The sequence below is a fragment of the Bufo bufo genome, chromosome 7, assembly GCF_905171765.1.
Source record: "Bufo bufo chromosome 7, aBufBuf1.1, whole genome shotgun sequence".
Lineage (NCBI taxonomy): Eukaryota > Metazoa > Chordata > Amphibia > Anura > Bufonidae > Bufo > Bufo bufo.
Window position 1 is genome coordinate 130,993,683 of NC_053395.1, and position 22,007 is coordinate 131,015,689.

A 22,007-nucleotide genomic window follows, 5' to 3' on the forward strand; every position below is an offset into this window, starting at 1 on the left:
CTAATCCTGATGTTTAGACTGCCATTTAAAAAGCTATATAAGCAAACAATTATTGTGAAGAGCTCACTGGAATACAGCCCAGCCTGCTATAACCACATAGCTGTAAATATTATAATGTTTCATCAATGGCCGGCTCTATATAATATGTATATCATTTTATTTTAATATTATTATTTTTAATATTTCACATAAAAATACTAGTTGTGCAACCTAAAAAATGAAATTAAAATTAAAAAATAGCTAGAATATACATATACAATATGTCACGTAATTAGCGTATAGTTTAGCAATTGTAATCACAGTCCCTCTTTTGGTTCCTGTTGCAGAGTTCACGCAATAATTTGAAACACTTGTTGATATATCGCGGTCTTATGGAGAAAAATTGGCACCATTTGTTATATTCCTCTATCATGTGTCTTTTATATTCATGCAGTATAACTTTGTTGCACCTTTTTTTACTTTCCCATATATGGCATACTTCATACACACTCGGGCCAGACACAATGTTTGTCTTACTTACCTGTCTCCTGGTGTGTTTATTTGATGCTAGGAAACTAGCCCCCTTCCCCTTAAGTAGGGCATATTAGGGTACAGAGCTCCTTCATCTATACAGATCCCGTCGACTACCTTGGACCCACATCTGATGTCCTCCGGATTCGCCTCCCTTGAAACCTCTCCTGGTCCCATTATACATATTGGTCTGGTAAAACTGCTCGCACCTTTCTCCAGGTGGAGCAGGATATGTCTTTATCTACCAGTGTTGGGGTACCAGTCTTGGACCCCTTGTTTTTATATTGGTGCATCACAGTGGTTATTGTTTTATTTTAATACATCCAACTAAAAGTTCTTTGGAGTGCTTAATGAGCCTATACACATATAGAGCTCTCATTAGTGGTACTATTTTCAATTCATACAATAACAGTATATGATAAACTTCTGATACAGAATTAAATTATATGATAATTCAACACTGTTTAATCAGCCTTGTTTGTTTTTTGACAATTTGTCCATAACATGTTTGAGGTAGTCTTGTTTCCTGGCCATTGTCTGTTGAAAATTGAAAATCTATTGTAGAAGGTGAAGTCCTGTTCTCATCTGCTTGTCTGGGAGAGGGGTCATTCTGGTCAGTTTCTAAAGGGCCATTAACACGGGCTAACAATTGAACAGATCATTGCTATGATAGGTGTAAATGCACCACCGACTACCGAATGAACGAGCGAAATGCTTGTTCATTGAGTATTTGTATGTTTTGTGCAGCACAAAAGATAATCGTTTCCTAGTTGCAGATCATGCTGTGTAAACACAATCTGCTGCCCATAAACAACGAGACAGTATGGGGAAGACCAATGGCATTAGCGATCGCTCCTCCCCATACTCTGGAGGAGATCGGTGTGAGTAAATGCATCGGTCTCCTCTGCTAGCGATCAGCAGATTGTCTGTAAGAAACTCTTCTTTACCGACAATCTGCTAGATTGTCATCCTGTGTAAAGGGACCTTAAGATATCATTCCTGTTATATTCAGTTATATCTGTACACATGTGGTTCCTGTGACTAGTGATGAGCGGCAGGTGCCATATTCGATTTTGCGATATTTCGCGAATATTCGATTGAATATTCGTTTTATATTCGTCGAAGTCGAATATTCGTCATTATTCTATTTATCGTGAATAATATGCGATTTAATTATTCGCGTATTGCGATTTTATTTTAACTGTATAAGGCATAAAGGCAACTTTCCTATAACTTCGTATTTTAGAATATTCGCTAAATTCTTTTCTATGTCGCTCGCTCATGCGATAAATCGGCAATTAAATATGCGAGTGAATCGCGTCGCATAAGGGCTGTATGCTATTGGGTTGGCTTGGTCGAATAGACGAAGTTAGAGAATATAGCGCTATATTCGCTATATTCGACATTCAACAATTCTACCAAGCAAACAGTTACTTACGGTTGGCTTGGTAGAATTGTCGAATATAGTGCTATATTCTCTATCTTCGTCTATTCGACCAAGCCAACCCAATAGCATACAGCCCTTATGCGACGCGATTCACTTGCATATTTAATTGCCGATTTATCGCATTACATAAACTATCTTACATGAAAAGGAAAATTATAAATCAGTAATGACTCATTACTGATTTATAATTTTCCTCTTCATGTAAGATAGTTTATGTTATGCGATAAATCGGCAATTAAATATGCGAGTGAATCGCATAACATAAACTATCTTACATAAAGAGGAAAATTATAAATCACGAACGATTCTCATTACTAATGAGAATCGTTACTGATTTATAATTTTCCTCTTTATGTAAGATAGTTTATGTTATGAGATTGCAGGTATTTTTGTCTCTTTCTACTGCTGTTGCTCTGTAGTTGAGAAGTGCCATTTCAGGGTCCTGACCAGAATGAGTAGCTTTTCTCAACAACAGTTATTATTTTTACATCACATTTTGTAGATCCATCACTGTTATGGCATGGGTGTAGAACCACTGTGTCAACCAACATATTTGTCTTTTGGATACTGTTAAGGCTATTATCCTGGCATTCCCCTGGTCTTTACCATTTAACCCCTATACAGGGATCTACACTTCATAGCAGGGAAACCACTAGGCTGCTATTTTCTGGAACAGTCTGTGTGTGATTGACAGGTGACCCACGGAGGTCAAGAGACACCTGTGCACAGCGCGAAGGGAATAGGCAAAATCGTAGTCAGGGACAGGATGAGGTCAGGGAAGGCAGAGAAAAGTCAGAATGGAGGACAGGCACAGGTCAGATCAGGCAGGGAAGGGTCAATATCAAGGAAACATGCAGAAGTCAGTACAAGAGCAGACAAATTAATACTTCACATCTTTTGCAGGAACTAGCAAGCTAAGACCATGTTGCTCAGGCATCTTCCCACAAGGGAAGGTGCCTAAAGTACCCCCAGGTGGCCAGCCATCAGCTGGTGATAATTTGGCTGTGAACGCTGCCCTAAGGGCATAGGAAGATAGGATTTGATGGCAAGCAGGCCACAGCCTGCGTGGAGGGACAGAGCAGGCCCAGGGCCACACCTGCTGGGAAAAAGAGAATAGCAAGACGCATGTCACTTCTTGTAAATGATAATCAGAGGCTGAGTTTTTTTTAAACTTCTTCCACATGTCCTCAGACACTGCTTTCCTGGCCATTACAGTATTAAAGGGGTTATCCCATCATAGACAATGGGGACCTATCGCTAGGATATGCCCCCATTGTCTGATAGGTGAGGGTCCCACCTCTGGGAACTGCACCTACAAGGAGAACGGAGTAAAGAAAGTTGAGGAGGGCGCACCGCGCATGCGCAGCCGCCCTCCATTCATTTTTTTATGCAGCCGCCGAAAATAGCCGAGCGATGGCTCGGCTATTTCCGTCGGCCCCATAGAAATGAATGGGAGCGGTGGCCGCGCATGTGCGGAGTGCTCCCATTCACTTCAATGGGAGAGGTGGGGAGCTGCGCCTGGTGGTGGATGGACCCCGGGAAACCCGGGGTCCTCCAGCCACAACTATTCCCGACTCCGTTCTCCTTGAGATATGCCCCCATTGTCTAAGATGAGATAACCCCATTAATGTGGATTTCCACACTTGTTTCTTTTTAACTTTCAGAGGCCACTTTTTCTTCATTCCATGTCCTTCATAAGCCATCATCAAGTAGTAGAAATCGTACCGGTGTAATCTCCATTTGTGTAGTCATATTCTTGTAGTTTTAATAACACACATTGAATATGTAGTGGTGCTTTCCATAGCCTTTTGTGTAATAGTGAGCAATGGCTTGTGATCTGTTTCGATAGGAAATTTTGATCCATATGCAAAGATTCACATCAGAAGGTGCTGCCCAGAACCTTTTTTCTGTATGTGAGAAAAGATATGAAGTATATGCCGCTGGCTTCCTTTCTCTGTCAAGCTGTTATAGTAGAACTGCGTCTATTCCATCTTTGGAATAGCGCTGTACTATAACACAGGGTGCAGTGTTTTTTGTCATATTTGAAACCGTATTTTTTATCACCAAATTGCTCCTGGATCGTTGAGAGAAGTTGCTTTTGAAGAATGTTTTGATACCATTCTTTATTCATGGCAGTGTTCTTATGCACAATTGTAACAAAACTCCACACATAAATAGCCTCAGGATGCTTTATTGTTGACATGACACAGGACTCATGGTGGCGCTCACCTTTTCTTCTCTGGACTAGTGTTGATCACGAATATTCGAATTTCAAATTTTTATCGCGAATTTAGGTACTTCGAAAATTCGCGAATGTTTCGAATATAGTGATATATACGCACCTAAAGAATTATTAGGAACACCTGTTCTATTTCTCATTAATGCAATTATCTAGTCAACCAATCACATGGCAGTTGCTTCAATGCATTTAGGGGTGTGGTCCTGGTCAAGACAATCTCCTGAACTCCAAACTGAATGTCAGAATGGGAAAGAAAGGTGATTTAAGCAATTTTGAGCGTGGCATGGTTGTTGGTGCCAGACGGGTCGGTCTGAGTATTTCACAATCTGCTCAGTAACTGGGATTTTCACGCACAACCATTTCTAGGGTTTACAAAGAATGGTGTGAAAAGGGAAAAACATCCAGTATGCGGCAGTCCTGTGGGCAAAAATGCCTTGTGGATGCTAAAGGTCAGAGGAGAATGGGCCGATTGATTCAAGCTGATAGAAGAGCAACGTTGACTGAAATAACCACTCGTTACAACCGAGGTATGCAGCAAAGCATTTGTGAAGCCACAACACGCACAACCTTGAGGCGGATGGGCTACAACAGCAGAAAACCCCACCGGGTACCACTCATCTCCACTACAAATAGGAAAAAGAGGCTACAATTTGCACAAGCTCACCAAAATTGGACTGTTGAAGACTGGAAAAATGTTGCCTGGTCTGATGAGTCTCGATTTCTGTTGAGACATTCAAATGGTAGAGTCCGAATTTGGCGTAAACAGAATGAGAACATGTATCCATCCTCTGAAGGCTACTTCCAGCAGGATAATGCACCATGTCACAAAGCTCGAATCATTTCAAATTGGTTTCTTGAACATGACAATGAGTTCACTGTACTAAAATGGCCCCCACAGTCACCAGATCTCAACCCAATAGAGCATCTTTGGGATGTGGTGGAACGGGAACTTCGTGCCCTGGATGTGCATCCCTCAAATCTAGAGTTGAGCGAACACCTGGATGTTCGGGTTCGAGAAGTTCGGCCGAACTTCCCGTAAATGTTCGGGTTCGGGATCCGAACCCGAACCGAACTTCGTCCCGAACCCGAACCCCATTGAAGTCAATGGGGACCCGAACTTTTGGGCACTAAAAAGGCTGTAAAACAGCCCAGGAAAGAGCTAGAGGGATGCAAAAGGCAGCAACATGTAGGTAAATCCCCTGCAAACAAATGTGGATAGGGAAATGAATTAAAATTAAAATTAAAAAAATAAAAATGAACCAATATCAATTGGACAGAGGTCCCATAGCAGAGAATCTGGCTTCATGTCAGCAGAGAATCAGTCTCTTCATGCCATAGCAGAGAATCTGGCTTCATGTCAGCGCAGAATCAGTCTCCATGTCATAGCAGAGAATCAGGCTTCACGTCACCCACCACTGGAACAGGGCACTGTCACACATTTAGGCCCAGGCAGAGGAGAGGTCCCGTAACAGAGAATCTGGCCTTATGTTAGCGCAGAATCTGTCTTCATGTCATAGCAGAGAATCAGGCTTCACGTCACCCACCACTGGAACAGGCCACTGTCACACATTTAGGCCCCGGCACCCAGACAGAGGAGAGCGGTCCCGTAACAGAGAATCTGGCCTTATGTCAGCGCAGAATCTGTCTTCATGTTATAGCAGAGAATCAGGCTTCATGTCACCCACCACTGGAACAGGCCACTGTCACACATTTAGGCCCAGGCACCCAGGCAGAGGAGAGAGGTCCCGTAACAGAGAATCTGGCCTTATGTCAGCGCAGAATCTGTCTTCATGTCATAGCAGAGAATCAGGCTTCACGTCACCCACCACTGGAACAGGCCACTGTCACACATTTAGGCCCCGGCACCCAGGCAGAGGAGAGCGGTCCCGTAACAGAGAATCTGGCCTTATGTCAGCGCAGAATCTGTCTTCATGTCATAGCAGAGAATCAGGCTTCACGTCACCCACCACTGGAACAGGCCACTGTCACACATTTAGGCCCAGGCACCCAGGCAGAGGAGAGAGGTCCCGTAACAGAGAATCTGGCCTTATGTCAGCGCAGAATCTGTCTTTATGTCATAGCAGAGAATCAGGCTTCACGTCACCCACCACTGGAACAGGCCACTGTCACACATTTAGGCCCCGGCACCCAGACAGAGGAGAGCGGTCCCGTAACAGAGAATCTGGCCTTATGTCAGCGCAGAATCTGTCTTCATGTCATAGCAGAGAATCAGGCTTCACATCACCCACCACTGGAACAGGCCACTGTCACACATTTAGGCCCAGGCACCCAGGCAGAGGAGAGAGGTCCCGTAACAGAGAATCTGGCCTTATGTCAGCGCAGAATCTGTATTCATGTCATAGCAGAGAATCAGGCTTCACGTCACCCACCACTGGAACAGGCCACTGTCACACATTTAGGCCCAGGCACCCAGGCAGAGGAGAGAGGTCCCGTAACAGAGAATCTGGCCTTATGTCAGCGCAGAATCTGTCTTCATGTCATAGCAGAGAATCAGGCTTCACGTCACCCACCACTGGAACAGGCCACTGTCACACATTTAGGCCCAGGCACCCAGGCAGAGGAGAGAGGTCCCGTAACAGAGAATCTGGCCTTATGTCAGCGCAGAATCTGTCTTCATGTCATAGCAGAGAATCAGGCTTCACGTCACCCACCACTGGAACAGGCCACCAAGTCAGTGGTGTAGTACAGTCGATATGAACCACATGAAGTTTCACCAAATATCCAGTCTGCAGGTTTGCAATAGGGTCATACCAATATACAGGAGCTGCAGCAATGATCACTTGTTAAATATAGTTCCATATATTCATAAGCTGTTAGCAGAGAGTCAGGACATGCTAAATAAACCTCTTCAAATGTGCTATTAGATAACTGAGGAAAGTTTTAACAGACAGAGTCTTTACAGTGGACTCTTCCAGAAAGCCCCCTGTGTATTCTGCTACTTGGTTTGGTCTCCTCAGTGCAGACATTTACTGTGAAGTAGGTAGGATCTCTGTCTAAGTTCTCTAAAGCTAAAGTTCATTTATCTATTGTAAAAAGTTATAATATATACCCATAATAGTTCTGTAGAATGTAAAGAGGTGACTGTATGTTTTTTAGCAGCCTTTAAACCCTGCAGCACATGCTAGGCTGAGTAGATGATGTACAGTTAAAGAGACATGTGTTCTTCCTAAAATGGCTGCAAGACATGCTGTATTCCAGGTCACCCTGCTGCAATATCTTTGTAAATGATTTTCTCTTGTTCATTTTTCTGTATGCTTTGTTATATCCTGTAACATGTATGTGGGAATGTAATATAATGAATGCCTGTTATGATATAGGTGGGCTGGTGACCTGGCTGTATACCACATAGTGGCAGTTTTTCCCTGTTGTATTACAGGCTCCAGCCAAGTGCACTACACCTCAATAAAGCTTTAAACCACAGAAGACCTGAGTGTCGTCCCTTAGAGTCCACTTAGAGTTTATGCCTGGAGGAGCTGGTGACCGAGTGAGTGTGAAAGCTGGAGGTGTCGCAGATGGTGCAAGGAAAAGAGGGTTACATTTGGTGCCGTGACTCGGATGTCATCATTCTGCTCAAAGTGACCAGTGAAGATACCTAAAGTCACCAGTGTGCGAGTTCTGAGGTGATTGTGCCACGGCGGAGCTGCTAGGCGGCAGATTGACCTTATTAGCGGTTTATATCCTCTCAGGAATAGAAGATGAGTGGACGAGCCAGAGCCCGCGGAAGAGCACGTGCCAGGGGGCAGCCCAGCCAAGGACAGCCTGGACAGGAGCAAGAGGCTCAAGAACCTAGACGCATTGAAAGACCCCAGCAGCCACCAGCCGAGCCTTTGCTTGTGGGAAGAGGGCGCCAGAGAGGCCCGCCAGTAGTGGAGAGACCTCCGACTGATGTTCTGCAGCTTTCAGCTGGATTTCAGGACATATCCCTCGGAGAACAGGGGTGGCCGCAGGCGTGACTTCCATGACCTTGGAGTGAACACCCGGCAGACCATTGAATAGAAATGTGAGACCTGTTTTTTTTTTTGCACTGTGTGACAGGTTAAGGTTTAATCACAGAATCAGACTTCTATCTGCACGGTAGCGTGTGTCTTAGGTTTTTCTGAATGACACTATCAGTACCTTCAATGTAAGATATCCTTTTTGGGATAGATTTCAAGTAGGCCTCAAATACCAGAAACTAGTTATTTTGAGAATGGCAAATTTGGGAATAGTTTTTCAACCCAGAAAAAAAATAGGGCTTTTACGGTCGCTACAAATAACTTGACCAGATTAAACAGTACAGATTTGCTTGAATAGAAATGGGAGACCTGTTTTTTTTTGCACTGTGTGACAGGTTAAGGTTTAATCTCAGAATCAGACTTCTATCTGCACGGTAGCGTGTGTCTTAGGTTTTTCTGAATGACACTATCAGTACCTTCAATGTAAGATATCCTTTTTGGGATAGATTTCAAGTAGGCCTCAAATACCAGAAACTAGTTATTTTGAGAATGGCAAATTTGGGAATGGTTTTTCAACCCAGAACAAAAAGTGTGCTTTTACGGTCACTACAAATAACTTGACCAGCTAAAACAGTACAGATTTGGTTAAATAGAGATGTGAGGCCTGTTTTTTTTTTGCGCTGTGTGACAGGTATAGGTTTAATCACAGAATGAAACTTCTATCAGCACGCTAGCGTGTGTCTTAGGTTTTTCTGAATGACACTATCAATACCTTCAATGTAAGATTTTCTTTTTGGGATAGATTTCAAGTAGGCCTCAAATACCACAAACTAGTTATTTTGAGAATGGCAAATTTGGGAATGCTTTTTCAACCCAGAACAAAAAGTCTGCTTTTACGGTCACTACAAATAACTTGACCAGCTAAAACTGTGCAGATTTGGTTGAATAGAGATGTGAGACCTGTTTTTTTTTGCGCTGTGTGACAGTTATAGGTTTAATCTCAGAATCAGACTTCTATCTGCACGGTAGCGTGTGTCTTAGGTTTTTCTGAATGACACTATCAGTACCTTCAATGTAAGATATCCTTTTTGGGATAGATTTCAAGTAGGCCTCAAATACCAGAAACTAGTTATTTTGAGAATGGCAAATTTGGGAATGGTTTTTCAACCCAGAACAAAAAGTGTGCTTTTACGGTCACTACAAATAACTTGACCAGCTAAAACAGTACAGATTTGGTTAAATAGAGATGTGAGGCCTGTTTTTTTTTGCGCTGTGTGACAGGTATAGGTTTAATCACAGAATGACACTTCTATCAGCACGCTAGCGTGTGTCTTAGGTTTTTCTGAATGACACTATCAATACCTTCAATGTAAGATTTTCTTTTTGGGATAGATTTCAAGTAGGCCTCAAATACCAGAAACTAGTTATTTTGAGAATGGCAAATTTGGGAATGCTTTTTCAACCCAGAACAAAAAGTCTGCTTTTACGGTCACTACAAATAACTTGACCAGCTAAAACTGTGCAGATTTGGTTGAATAGAGATGTGAGACCTGTTTTTTTTTGCGCTGTGTGACAGTTATAGGTTTAATCACAGAATGACACTTCTATCAGCACGCTAGCGTGTGTCTTAGGTTTTTCTGAATGACACTATCAATACCTTCAATGTAAGATTTTCTTTTTGGGATAGATTTCAAGTAGGCCTCAAATAACACAAACTAGTTATTTTCAGAATGGGAAATTTGGGAATGCTTTTTCAACCCAGAACAAAAAGTCTGCTTTTACGGTCACTACAAATAACTTGACCAGCTAAAACTGTGCAGATTTGGTTGAATAGAGATGTGAGACCTGTTTTTTTTTGCGCTGTGTGACAGTTATAGGTTGAATCACAGAATGACACTTCTATCAGCACGCTAGCGTGTGTCTTAGGTTTTTCTGAATGACACTATCAATACCTTCAATGTAAGATTTTCTTTTTTGGGATAGATTTCAAGTAGGCCTCAAATACCACAAACTAGTTCTTTTCAGAATGGCAAATTTGGGAATGCTTTTTCAACCCAGAACAAAAAGTCTGCTTTTACGGTCACTACAAATAACTTGACCAGCTAAAACTGTGCAGATTTGGTTGAATAGAGATGTGAGACCTGTTTTTTTTTTGCGCTGTGTGACAGTTATAGGTTTAATCACAGAATGACACTTCTATCAGCACGCTAGCGTGTGTCTTAGGTTTTTCTGAATGACACTATCAATACCTTCAATGTAAGATTTTCTTTTTGGGATAGATTTCAAGTAGGCCTCAAATACCACAAACTAGTTATTTTCAGAATGGCAAATTTGGGAATGCTTTTTCAACCCAGAACAAAAAGTCTGCTTTTACGGTCACTACAAATAACTTGACCAGCTAAAACTGTGCAGATTTGGTTGAATAGAGATGTGAGACCTGTTTTTTTTTGCGCTGTGTGACAGTTATAGGTTTAATCACAGAATGACACTTCTATCAGCACGCTAGCGTGTGTCTTAGGTTTTTCTGAATGACACTATCAATACCTTCAATGTAAGATTTTCTTTTTGGGATAGATTTCAAGTAGGCCTCAAATACCACAAACTAGTTATTTTCAGAATGGCAAATTTGGGAATGCTTTTTCAACCCAGAACAAAAAGTCTGCTTTTACGGTCACTACAAATAACTTGACCAGCTACAGTTGTATTCAAAATTATTCAACCCCCACTGAAATTGAGTGTTTTGGCCAGTTTGACATTGATTTTGATCATTTCAGTCATCTTGTTTACAATTAAATCAAAGAGGCACTTGTAAGTCAGACAAATATAACATAACATTTATAATGAAATAACCACAACTGTCTTTTCTGTGCTCACATCATTTTCACTTTTTTTTTTCAACCCCCAAGTGACATTCAATCTTAGTACTTAGTACAACATCCTTTTCCAGTTATAACAGCTTTTAAACGTGAAGCATAGCTTGACACAAGTGTCTTGCAGCGATCTACGGGTATCTTCGCCCATTTTTCATGGGCAAAAGCCTCCAGTTCAGTCACATTCTTAGACTTGCGCGCTGCAACTGCTTTCTTTAAGTCCCACCAGAGGTTCTCAATCGGATTTAAGTCTGGTGACTGCGATGGCCACTTCAAAATGTTCCAGCCTTTAATCTGCAACCATGCTCTAGTGGACTTGGAGGTATGCTTGGGATCATTGTCCTGTTGAAAGGTCCAACGTCTCCCAAGCCTCAGGTTTGTGACGAACTGCATCACATTTTCATCTAATATCTCCTGGTACTGAAGAGAATTCATGGTACCTTGCACACGCTGAAGCTTCCCTGTACCTGTAGAAGCAAAACAGCCCCAAAGCATGATTGACTCCCCGCCATGCTTCACAGTAGGCAAGGTGTTATTTTCTGCATAGGCCTTGTTATTCCTCCTCCAAACATAGCATTGATCCATGGGCCCAAACAGTTCTAATTTTGTTTCATCAGTCCACAGAACACTATCCCAAAACTTTTGTGGTTTGTCCACATGACTTTTGGCATACGCAGTCAACTCCTCTTATTCTTTGGAGACAGCAAGGGGGTGCGCCTGGGAGTTCTGGCATGGAGGCCTTCATTACGCAGTGTGCGCCTTATTGTCTGAGCTGAAACTTCAGTACCCACATTTGACAAATCTTTTTTCAGTTCCTCAGCAGTCACACAGGGACTTTTCTCCACTTTTCGCTTTAGGTAGCGCACAGCAGTCGAAGTCAGCATCTTCTTTATGCTACGACCAGGTAGCGTTTCAACAGTGCCCTTTGCCTTGAATTTGCAAATGATGCTTCCTATGGTGTCTCTTGGTATGTTTAACATCTTTGCAATCTTCTTATAGCCATTGTCCTTCCTGTGAAGAGAAATCACCTCTTCTCTTGTCTTCCTGGACCATTCTCTTGACTTCACCATGTTTGTAAACACACCAGTAAATGTCTAGAAGGAGCTGAGTATCACAGTCCTTTTAAATCTGCCTAATTGGTGCTTATTATGCTTGATTGCTGCTCCTTGACATCCACAGGTGTTTTCAATACCTGATCGAAAACACTTGAATGAACCTCTGTTCTTAAGAGTGGTAGTCTTTAAGGGGTTGAATAATTGTGTCAATGAAGAAATCACAAAAAAAAACATGTAATACTGTATTACAAAAACAATTGATGTCATTTTAGTTGCATTTGGTTCTTTAAAAAGTCCTTGTAAGATTTCATTCTGAACACAATTACAAATGTAAGCTAAATTCCCTAAAACCCTTTACAGCATTGGGGGTTGAATAATTTTGAACACAACTGTAAAACTGTGCAGATTTGGTTGAATAGAAATGTCAGGCCTATTTTTTAGGCGCTGGGTGACAGGCTCAACTTGCCCCTGATGTAATATATGGCCAAAAAATAACCACACTGTTGATGGTTAAATGCACTTGGGTGACACAGGCTCAGCCTGCAGCTAATGTAGTATATGGCCAAAAAATAACCAGACTGTTGATGGTTAAATGCACTTCGGTGACACAGGCTCAGCCTGCAGCTGATGTAGGATATAGCACAAAATAACCACACTATCGATGGTTAAATACACTTGGTGATAGCTCGTGCTGGCGCACCACAAGTCACAAAATGGCCGCCGATCACCCCAGAAAAAAAGTGATCTAAAAACGCTCTGGGCAGCCTCAAAAAAGTGAGCAAGTCAATAATAGCACTTCAATGATCCACAGCTGCAGATCGATCACAGAATGAAGTCTTTTGGAGGAGTTAATCTGCCTAATCTCGCCCTAACGTCGCAGCTGCAACCTCTCCCTATACTGATCATAGCAGAGTGACGTGCGGCGCTACGTGACTCCAGCTTAAATAGAGGCTGGGTCACATGGTGCACTGGCCAATCACAGCCATGCCAATAGTAGGCATGGCTGTGATGGCCTCTTGGGACAAGTAGTATGACGCTTGTTGATTGGCTGCTTTGCAGCCTTTCAAAAAGCGCCAAGAAAGCGCCGAACACCGAACCCGAACCCGGACTTTTACGAAAATGTTCGGGTTCGGGTCCGTGTCACGGACACCCCAAAATTCGGTACGAACCCGAACTATACAGTTCGGGTTCGCTCATCCCTACTCAAATCTCCATCAACTGCAAGATGCTATCCTATCAATATGTGCCAAAATTTCTAAAGAATGCTATCAGCACCTTGTTGAATCAATGCCACGTAAAATTAAGGCAGTTCTGAAGGCAAAAGGGGGTCCAACACCGTATTAGTATGGTGTTCCTAATAATTCTTTAGGTGAGTGTATATTCGTAATTTTGAATATTCGATTTTTTTTTAATCAGTACACATGATCTCTCCCTGCTTCTAGCTTGTGGGCCAATGAGAAGGCTGCAATATATTTGACTTTAGGAGTAGTGTTGTTTGCGAATTTTCGTAATGTGACTTTTTATGGCCACCCAGTACAGGTCGTTCTCCTTCATCCTTTTTATACGAGGGTCCCTAAACAGACATGACAGCATGAAAGACCCCATTTGCACAAGGTTGGATGCCGAGCTACTCATTTCCCGTTCCTCATCCTCACAGATGTCATTGACGGTCTGTTCTTCACCCCAGCCACGTACAACACCACGAGTCCCAGATAGATGACAACAACGAGCACCCTTGGATGCCTGCTGTGGTTGGTCTTCCTCCTCCTCAAAGCCACATTCCTCCTCTGACTCCTCTTCCTCATAGTCCTCTTGCAGCGTTGCCGCAGGTCCGGCAAGAGATGATGACAAGGCTGTTTCTGGTGGTGATGGTGACCACAACTCTTCCTCTTCACGCTCATCTACAGCCTGATCCAGCACTCTTCGCAGGGCACGCTCCAGGAAGAAAACAAATGGGATGAGGTCGCTAATGGTGCCTTCGGTGCGACTGACTAGGTTTGTCACCTCCTCAAAAGGACGCATGAGCATACAGGCATTGCGCATGAGTGTCCAGTAACGTGGCAAAAAAATTCCCAGCTCCGCAGAGGCTCTCCTAGCACCCCGGTCATACAAATACTTGTTGACGGCTTTTTCTTGTTGGAGCAGGCGGTTGAACATTAGGAGTGTTGAATTCCAACGTGTCGGGCTGTCGCAAATCAAGCGTCTCACTGTCATGTTGTTTCGGCGCTGAATGTCTGAAAAGTGCGCCATGGCCGTGTAGGAACGCCTGAAATGGCCACACACCTTCCTGGCCTGCTTGAGGACGTCCTGTAAGCCTGGGTACTTAGACACAAAGCATTGTACGATGAGATTCAACACATGTGCCATGCACAGCACATGTGACAACTTGCCCAAATTCAATGCCGCCAACAAATTGCTTCCATTGTCACACACCCCTTTGCCGATCTCCAGTTGGTGCGGGGTCAGCCACTGATCCACCTGTGCATTCAGGGCGGACAGGAGTGCTGGTCCGGTGTGGCTCTCTCCTTTCAGGCAACTCAACCCCAAGACAGCGTGACACTGTCGTATCCGGGATGTGGAATAGCCCCTGGGGAGCTGGGGGGATTCAGTTGATGTGCAGCCAGACACCGCAGCAGAAGAGGACTCAGCCGAGGAGGTTATGGAAGAGGATGGAGTAGGAGGAGTAGAGGAGGTGGCAGTAGGCCTGCCTGCAAGTCGTGGCGGTGTCACCAACTCCGCTGCAGAGCCAGGCATTCCATGCTTGTCCGCCATCAGTAGGTTGACCCAATGCGCAGTGTAGGTGATATACCTGCCCTGACCGTGCTTTGCAGACCAGGTATCAGTGGTCAGATGGACCCTTGCCCCAACACTGTATGCCAGAGATGCCATGACTTCCTTTTCAATCACTGAGTAGAGGTTTGGGATTGCCTTTTTTGAAAAAAAAATTCGTCCGGGTACCTTCCACTGTGGTGTCCCAATAGCGACAAATTTTTTGAAGGCCTCAGACTCCACCAGCTGGTATGGTAAAAGCTGGCGGGCTAAGAGTTCCGTCAAGCCAGCTGTCAGACGCCGGGCAAGGGGGTGACTCTGTGACATTGGCTTCCTACGCTCAAACATTTCCTTTACAGACACCTGACTGTGGGCAGATGAGATGGAACTGCTGAAGGTGAGAGGCGGAGTGGCGGGTGGTTGAGAGGGGGCAAGGAGGACAGCAGTGGTTGACGTTGCTGAAGATGCTGGACCAGGAGGAGGATGGTGGCTTTGAGCTTGTGTGCTGCTTCTACTCGTCATCATGTGTTGATCCCATAGGCATTTGTGATTTGCGATCATGTGCCTTCGCAAAGCAGTTGTACCTAGGTGGGTGTTGGATTTCCCACGACTCAGTTTCTTTTGGCACAGGTTGCAAATGGCATCGCTGTTGTCAGAGGCAGACACACAAAAAAAATGCCACACTGCTGAGCTTTGCAATGACGGCATTCTGGTGGTGGCAACAGCATGCGTTGATTGGCGTGCTGTCTGGCTGACCCCGGGTGCAGATACATGCTGTCTGACTGTGCCACTAGCTCCCTGCGACGACCTCCCCCTGCTTCCAACTCGTCTCCTCCTTCTCTCTGTCTCCCTTTCTGAACTTTCCCCCTCTTCTTCTTCTCTTCGAGCAGGCACCCACGTGGCATCCACGGACACATCGTCATCATCAACCACTTCACTTGTATCTGACACCTCAGCAAAGGAAGCAGCAGCGGGTACAACATCATCATCATCATCACACTGTACGTCCATGTGTGTAATGCTGCCTGACTGAGACATATCCCTGTTATCTCCATCCTCTGGCAATAATGGTTGCGCATCATTAATTTCATCCAACTGATGTGTAAATAACTCCTCTGAGGGATCAAGTGAAGAGGCTGTGGTGGCTGTGGTGGTAGTGGTGGTGGTGGCGGAGGGCGGGAGAGTGGTAACTTGAGAGCAGGTGACCAAAGCTGAGCTGGAGGAGGATGGTGCGTCAAGGTTCTTAGCGGAAGCTGTTGAAGATTGGGTGTCCTGTGTAAGTCAGTCAACTATTTTCTCAGAATTTTTCGGGTTCAGGGTACGTGGCCTCTGAACACTGGGCATTATTCCAGGGCCAGTGGAAATCACAGCACCACGAACACTACGGCCCCTGCGGCGTGGCCTGCCTCTGCCTGTCATTTTTTATTAGATAAGTGTTACTATTCGTGCAAGGTACTGTGCCACCCTATATAAGTGGTGGGCAGTGGGCACAGTACAGTCTGTGTGGGCCTGACACACACGGGCTTGCAACTGTGATTAGATCGCAGAAAAATATTAAATATAATTTTTTTTATCTGAAAGGTATTTGAGTGAGTGACATCCTGTAACGGTATAAGTGGAGGCCTAGCCAGTGGCCACAATACAGTCTGTGTGGGCCTGACACACACGGGCTTGCAACTGTGATTATATCACAGAAAAATATTAAATAGAATTTATTTTTATCTGCAAGGTATTTGTGAGTGAGTGACACCCTGTAACGGTATAAGTGGAGGCCTAGCCACTAGCCAGTGGCCACAATACAGTCTGTGTGGGCCTAACACACACTGGCTTGCAACTGTGATTATATCACAGAAATATATTAAATAGATTTTTTTTTTATCTGCAAGGTATTTGTGAGTGAGTGACACCCTGTAACGGTATAAGTGGAGGCCTAGCCACTAGCCAGTGGCCACAATACAGTCTGTGTGGGCCTTCCTGCTTGCATCACTTCCTGTCAGCTGACCAGTGTGACATCATCCCAGGTTCTGGAAGGTGAGAGCTGCAGGAAAGGCTTGGAGTCAGGGCCTGGAGGCCAACAGTGTTTGCCAGGGAGAGCGCTGCCCTTTCCCCAGGGAATGGCGTTCTCTCCCGGTATGGACACCCGGGCTGCGGCCGTCCGGTGTTCTATATCGGGCAGCCGCAACAGTGGCATGGCGATGGAAGCAATGGATCCGACACAGGATAAGCCTGCACCTGTGGTGTATGAAGTGGAGGTGGAAATTGAAGGTACAGAGGGATCATGCAGTCCAGAGACATTGGACACAACGTCTGAAGGTATGAAATGATCAGGGGTAGTGTCGCAGCCAGGAGGAGGTAAGCGACACGGGACCTTTGCGAACGTTTTGCAATCCAGCGCCCCAGAGAGGAGCGCAGTGGGAAGGAGAGCCCCGGAGACTCGTCTCTCGGGGAAGACCCGGGGAAATATTAAAAAAGGCAGGAGCTTGGACTCGACCCTTGACCAGGCCAGCGTCTATGTGGTTAAGCCCTGTAATGCAAAAATGTCCACTACTGAACAAGTGGTGGGCACGGTAAAAAAAAGGTTGTGCTGCTGAACAAGCAGCGCGGAGGGTGGATGGCCCTAAAGTGTTAATGGATAAGCAGATGGGAAAGATTTCCGGGATCAGTGGAGCAAGTGTATCTCGCCCTGGAGAGTCTGGTTTGTCTCACCTAGGTGGGGCTGGTGTGGATATGACCAAGGTGTTCCGCAACTGGGGTGTGCAAGGCCCCACAGATACTGCAGACATTTTTGCTTTAAGAGTGGCTTTTTATTTAAAGCTATATGATGAAATAAAAAAAGACTTGAGAAAAGTTAAATTAGAACAAAAGAATATAAAGCTACAGGAGGGCTTATTGCCTAAGCGTAAAAAAACTTTTCTCTCCTCTAAGCTGGATAAGCTAGAGGAGGAGATAATGATACAGGAAGAAAATAAACTGGCAATAGAAAAAAATGGCGGTCCATTTATGGAAAAATTCCAAAATCAGGAGCCCGATAAAAACAGTAGTGGCCAAAAATTCTGGGCAGGACTCCTTGCCAGCAGGGCAGGGAGAACCCTCTTGGAGTCAGGGAGCAGCCTCCGGGGATGAAGGTGAGTCTGGTGGTTTGATATTGCAGAGCATCAGGCAGCTGGAATCCCTGGTAGGTAGGCTCTATTTTGGAGATGAGGAGATTCCTGAAGAGGAGAAAGTAAAGGAAAAAAAAATAGAACCAAAGTTGTGGAGAGAGAGGTGTTGGTGTATGGCCCTTCAAACACTTCAAAACCCGCTGCTGAGCCCAGCCTAGCTCCTGATGTGGAGCTAGGTTGTACAGAGCGGGAGATTATGGCTGCGGACAAGGTAAAGACCGACGAGGTGAGGGCGGAAGAGGTCACGAAAAGGACGGACAAGGTGGCTCCTTCTGCGGTAGAGGGGGTGGTGGTGCCTGCAAAGGCACCACTAAGGTCAGGAGAGCCAAGTGGGGAGAACCCGGCCAGTCTAGGGGGAGTGAGTGGTGATCCCCGGGGTAAAAGTGATAAGCATGTGGTGAAAAGTGGAGTGAACGAAGCAAAAAGAGATATGAAAGGTAGTATGAAAGAAGAGGAGAATGGAGTCAGTAATGCAGGACCAAGTGTGGATGCAAGTGGGAATACAAAAGTAAGTGAAAATATGGAAATGAGTGGAAATGATGTAAGTGGGAATGTTGTAGGTGGTGAAAATATAGATATGGAAGAATATGATGAAAGGATTTTGACTGCTGAGGATATGGAGAAATTGAGAAAAGAGGAGGAGGAGGAAGAAAGGGTGAGACAGGGAAAAAATGCTAAACGTACGTTTTCAAATATCGTTCAGCAGGGAACGCGGGACTCTTTGATCACAGGATCTGGCAAGGGTAACTTGCAACGGCGCTTCTTGGGGGCCTTGAAAGAGGGTGCGGAGACCTCCATACAAGTAGAGGGTGAATCAGTTGACCTTTCTTTCTGGACGGAGAGACACGGGCTGAGAACCTTCCGAGAGCAAAAGGGGGGTGAGACCGTCTGGACTCGCCCCACACCCGGGGGGGGACCGTAGGAATGTGGCCCGTCTGTTTTGGAAAGGTAAGGAAGCAACACCTTCCAGGAAGACTGTTGTGGAGCTTTTCCTGCAGATGGGTTTTGAGGCGAAAGACATCTATGCCCTCATCCATCCCTACGGGACCAAGTTCTTTGACGTTAGCTTTGTCCGATCAGAGGTGCTTGAGCTCTTCTGGTCCAGATATGAGCTGATAAAGAACACCCCGGAGTGGCAGGGTTTTGCCGTCCAGGCTATCACCCGCCAGAACAAGGTGAAGAAAGTGACTGTGTTAACTTGTAATGAGTCTCTTTCTAGTGTAGACATAGCGACCTGGCTGGGTCGCTACGGTGAATTGGGCTACCCAGCCAAGGTCCTGGACGAGCACAGTATTTGGTCAGGGGCCTGGACCTTTAACATAATGTTGAGGGCCCAGGGAAATTCTGTTACCCATATCCCCTCCTCGGCCTTCATAGGGAGGGATCGGATAATGTTTTTTTACCAGGGGCAGCCAAAGGTCTGCCACAGGTGCGGCGACCCCACACACTTCAGTGCACAATGTAAGACCCAGAGGTGCGTGAGGTGTGGAGGGAGTGACCATCTTGCCGCAACCTGTCGGAAGATCAGGTGTAACCTGTGTGGAGACCTGGGTCACCCGTTTAGTCGCTGTCCGCTTGCCTTTGCCAACCAGGCTCAGGGACAGGCTCTGAACCAGGCAGATACTAGCCGCAAGGCTGGGCCTGCAGTTGGTGAAGAGTCTGCTGCCGGGACTGGGCAGGCTGGTGAGGGGACAAGTGCCGGGGATCCCAGCACTGGAGGAAGCAAAAAGGATTCCGATAAGGTAAAACAAATTACGGCAGCTAGGGCCAGGTGGCAGGAACAACGCAGCAAACAGAGGGAGCAGGAGGCAGCTGATCCCTCAACTGGTAGCCGAGTTGAGAATCCGGCCAACAGTGGCCAAGATGACAGTGATGATGATGGGAACCCCGGAGTTCATCCCGAAGAGGCCAACCTCTCCGCTGTCTCTGTCTCCTCAGGTGGGGATAGTGTGGATGAGGAGGACAGTGAATGGTTGGTGAGGAGGAGGAACAAGCAGGGTAAGAATAGAAACAGCAAGAGAGAGGGCAGGAAGGCCTCTCTTGAGTGGGATCCGTCCATCCCACTCTCCCTTGACCAGATACCAAGGAAGGTTTCGGCTGGTGCCCCTCTTGTGGAAGTCTCCAACCGGTATGGCGTCCTAAGCGATACCTCCGAGGCTGGCTTGGCTGAGGGGGATGCGAGGGATGCTGTGCCGGAGGGTGAGAAGGGTTGCCGGGCCCCGCCCTTCAGAGGGGAAACCTTGTGGAGGGGGGGCCAAGTCAGATCCTGTGGACAAAGAGAAATGTGATATGGATGTCTCCAAATGCCTGAAAAGGCAGAAAGAAAGTGAGGAGTCACATGGTTGTGATGGTGAGGGTGGCAGTGGGGTTAAGAAGAAAGCTATCTAGTTCAATCACTTATGATGGCGGAACTCACCCTGTTGACGCTAGCAAGCATTAACGTTGCTAGCATTAAGTCAGACGTGGCTCGTTATGTGGCCTTTGATTTTTTCAGCCATTTTGATGCTGATATTTTATTTTTGCAAGAGACCTGGTTGACTTTCACGGAGTTGTTGGAGAAAGCAGAGAGAGAGTGGAGGCATGGTCCATCTTTCTGGTCTCTTGCGGCCGAAACACGTAGCGGGGTAGCGGTACTTTTTAAAACCGCTGGAAGAGTGGAATGCAGGAGAGTAATTGAACTAGAAATGGGAAGGTGCCTGATCCTCTGATCCTGGATGTGCTCATGGGAGGACAAGAGCTGAGGCTCATTAACATCTATGGTCCACAAACTAGGTGGGATCGTAAATGTCTCCTCATGAGGATTAAACCTTACCTTTTTTCCAGCCGTCAGGTGATCTTTGGTGGAGACTTCAACAATGTGACAAGAGTCTGTGATAGGGGAGGCTCCAGAGTCAGGCTGGATACTGATGGCGTCGTATTGAGTAAGATAGTTGAGGAAGCTAGTCTGGTGGATGCTCATTTAAAGCATAAGCCAGACCACGTGGACTTCACTTTTCATCAAGGTAGCAATAGGTCTAGGATAGATAGGTTTTATTTGAAGGGGGAAGCTGTTTTCTCGGTCTTGAAGACTGAGGAAGTGGTTTTCTCCGATCACTGTTTAATTTGTTTTTCTTTAAATGTTGCAGAGACTCCCTGTATGGGCAGAGGTTTGTGGAAGTTGAATTCATCTCTCCTGGAAGATGCGACAATAAGACAATCCTTCAAGGAGTTCTTTCAGGGCCAGGAACCGTTAGTGGACCTCTGCAACAGTAAGTCAGAGTGGTGGGAGATGTTTAAAACAAGGACGGCGAGGCTTTTCCGAGAGCTTTCGTACCTCAGGTGCCAAGACAGAAATAATCTGTACCAGGAACTGAGGAAGAAACTTGAAAGTCTGTTCTCGACGGGAGGTAGCCATGAGGATATCTCTTGTGTGAAGTCCTTGCTTAAGAGGTGTCAGTACGATAGGTACGCATCTTTGGTTGTCGAGAGGGATTTCGGGAAGTACCGCTCGCCCAACCCTTACGGCAACTGTAAGATGTCAGTAAAACGTAAGCTGGTGACAGGCCTGATTGATAGTACAGGATCCCTGAATAAGTCCAAATCAGGGATCCTGGAGGTGGTCAGGTCTTTCTACTCTCACCTCTTGAGTAGGAAAGAACTAGATCGGCACAAGTTTTCAGCTTTCTTGGCTGAAGCTGTTCCCAAGGCAGGAATGGACCCCTCTCTTGATGTTTTGTCTGAACTAATCAGGGAAGAGGAAGTGAGACTGATCATTGAAGGGCTTAGGCCCAAGAAATCGCCAGGTCCGGATGGCTTAACATCTGAGTGGTACAGGACTTTCAAGGAACAGTTAGTTCCTCCTTTGACTGAGGTCTTTAATGAGTGTCTTTCCTCTGGCACTTTACCAAAGTCAATGGGTAAGTCAGCCCTGATTATTCTGTCAAAGGGCAAAGATCCATCCCGTATTGAGAATTGGAGACCCATATCGCTTCTCAATACGGACAGAAAGATCCTGGCAAAA

General features: G+C 45.4%; 1 long non-coding RNA gene across 1 annotated transcript; it reads left to right on the plus strand.

Moving 5' to 3' along the window:
* Positions 1-4,422: 4,422 nt before the first annotated feature.
* Positions 4,423-21,250, plus strand: LOC121008891. Its single transcript, XR_005780635.1, has 4 exons — positions 4,423-4,453; positions 8,223-8,226; positions 13,930-13,939; positions 21,133-21,250. It is a non-coding gene; the product is annotated as an uncharacterized LOC121008891 (long non-coding RNA).
* Positions 21,251-22,007: the final 757 nt, after the last annotated feature.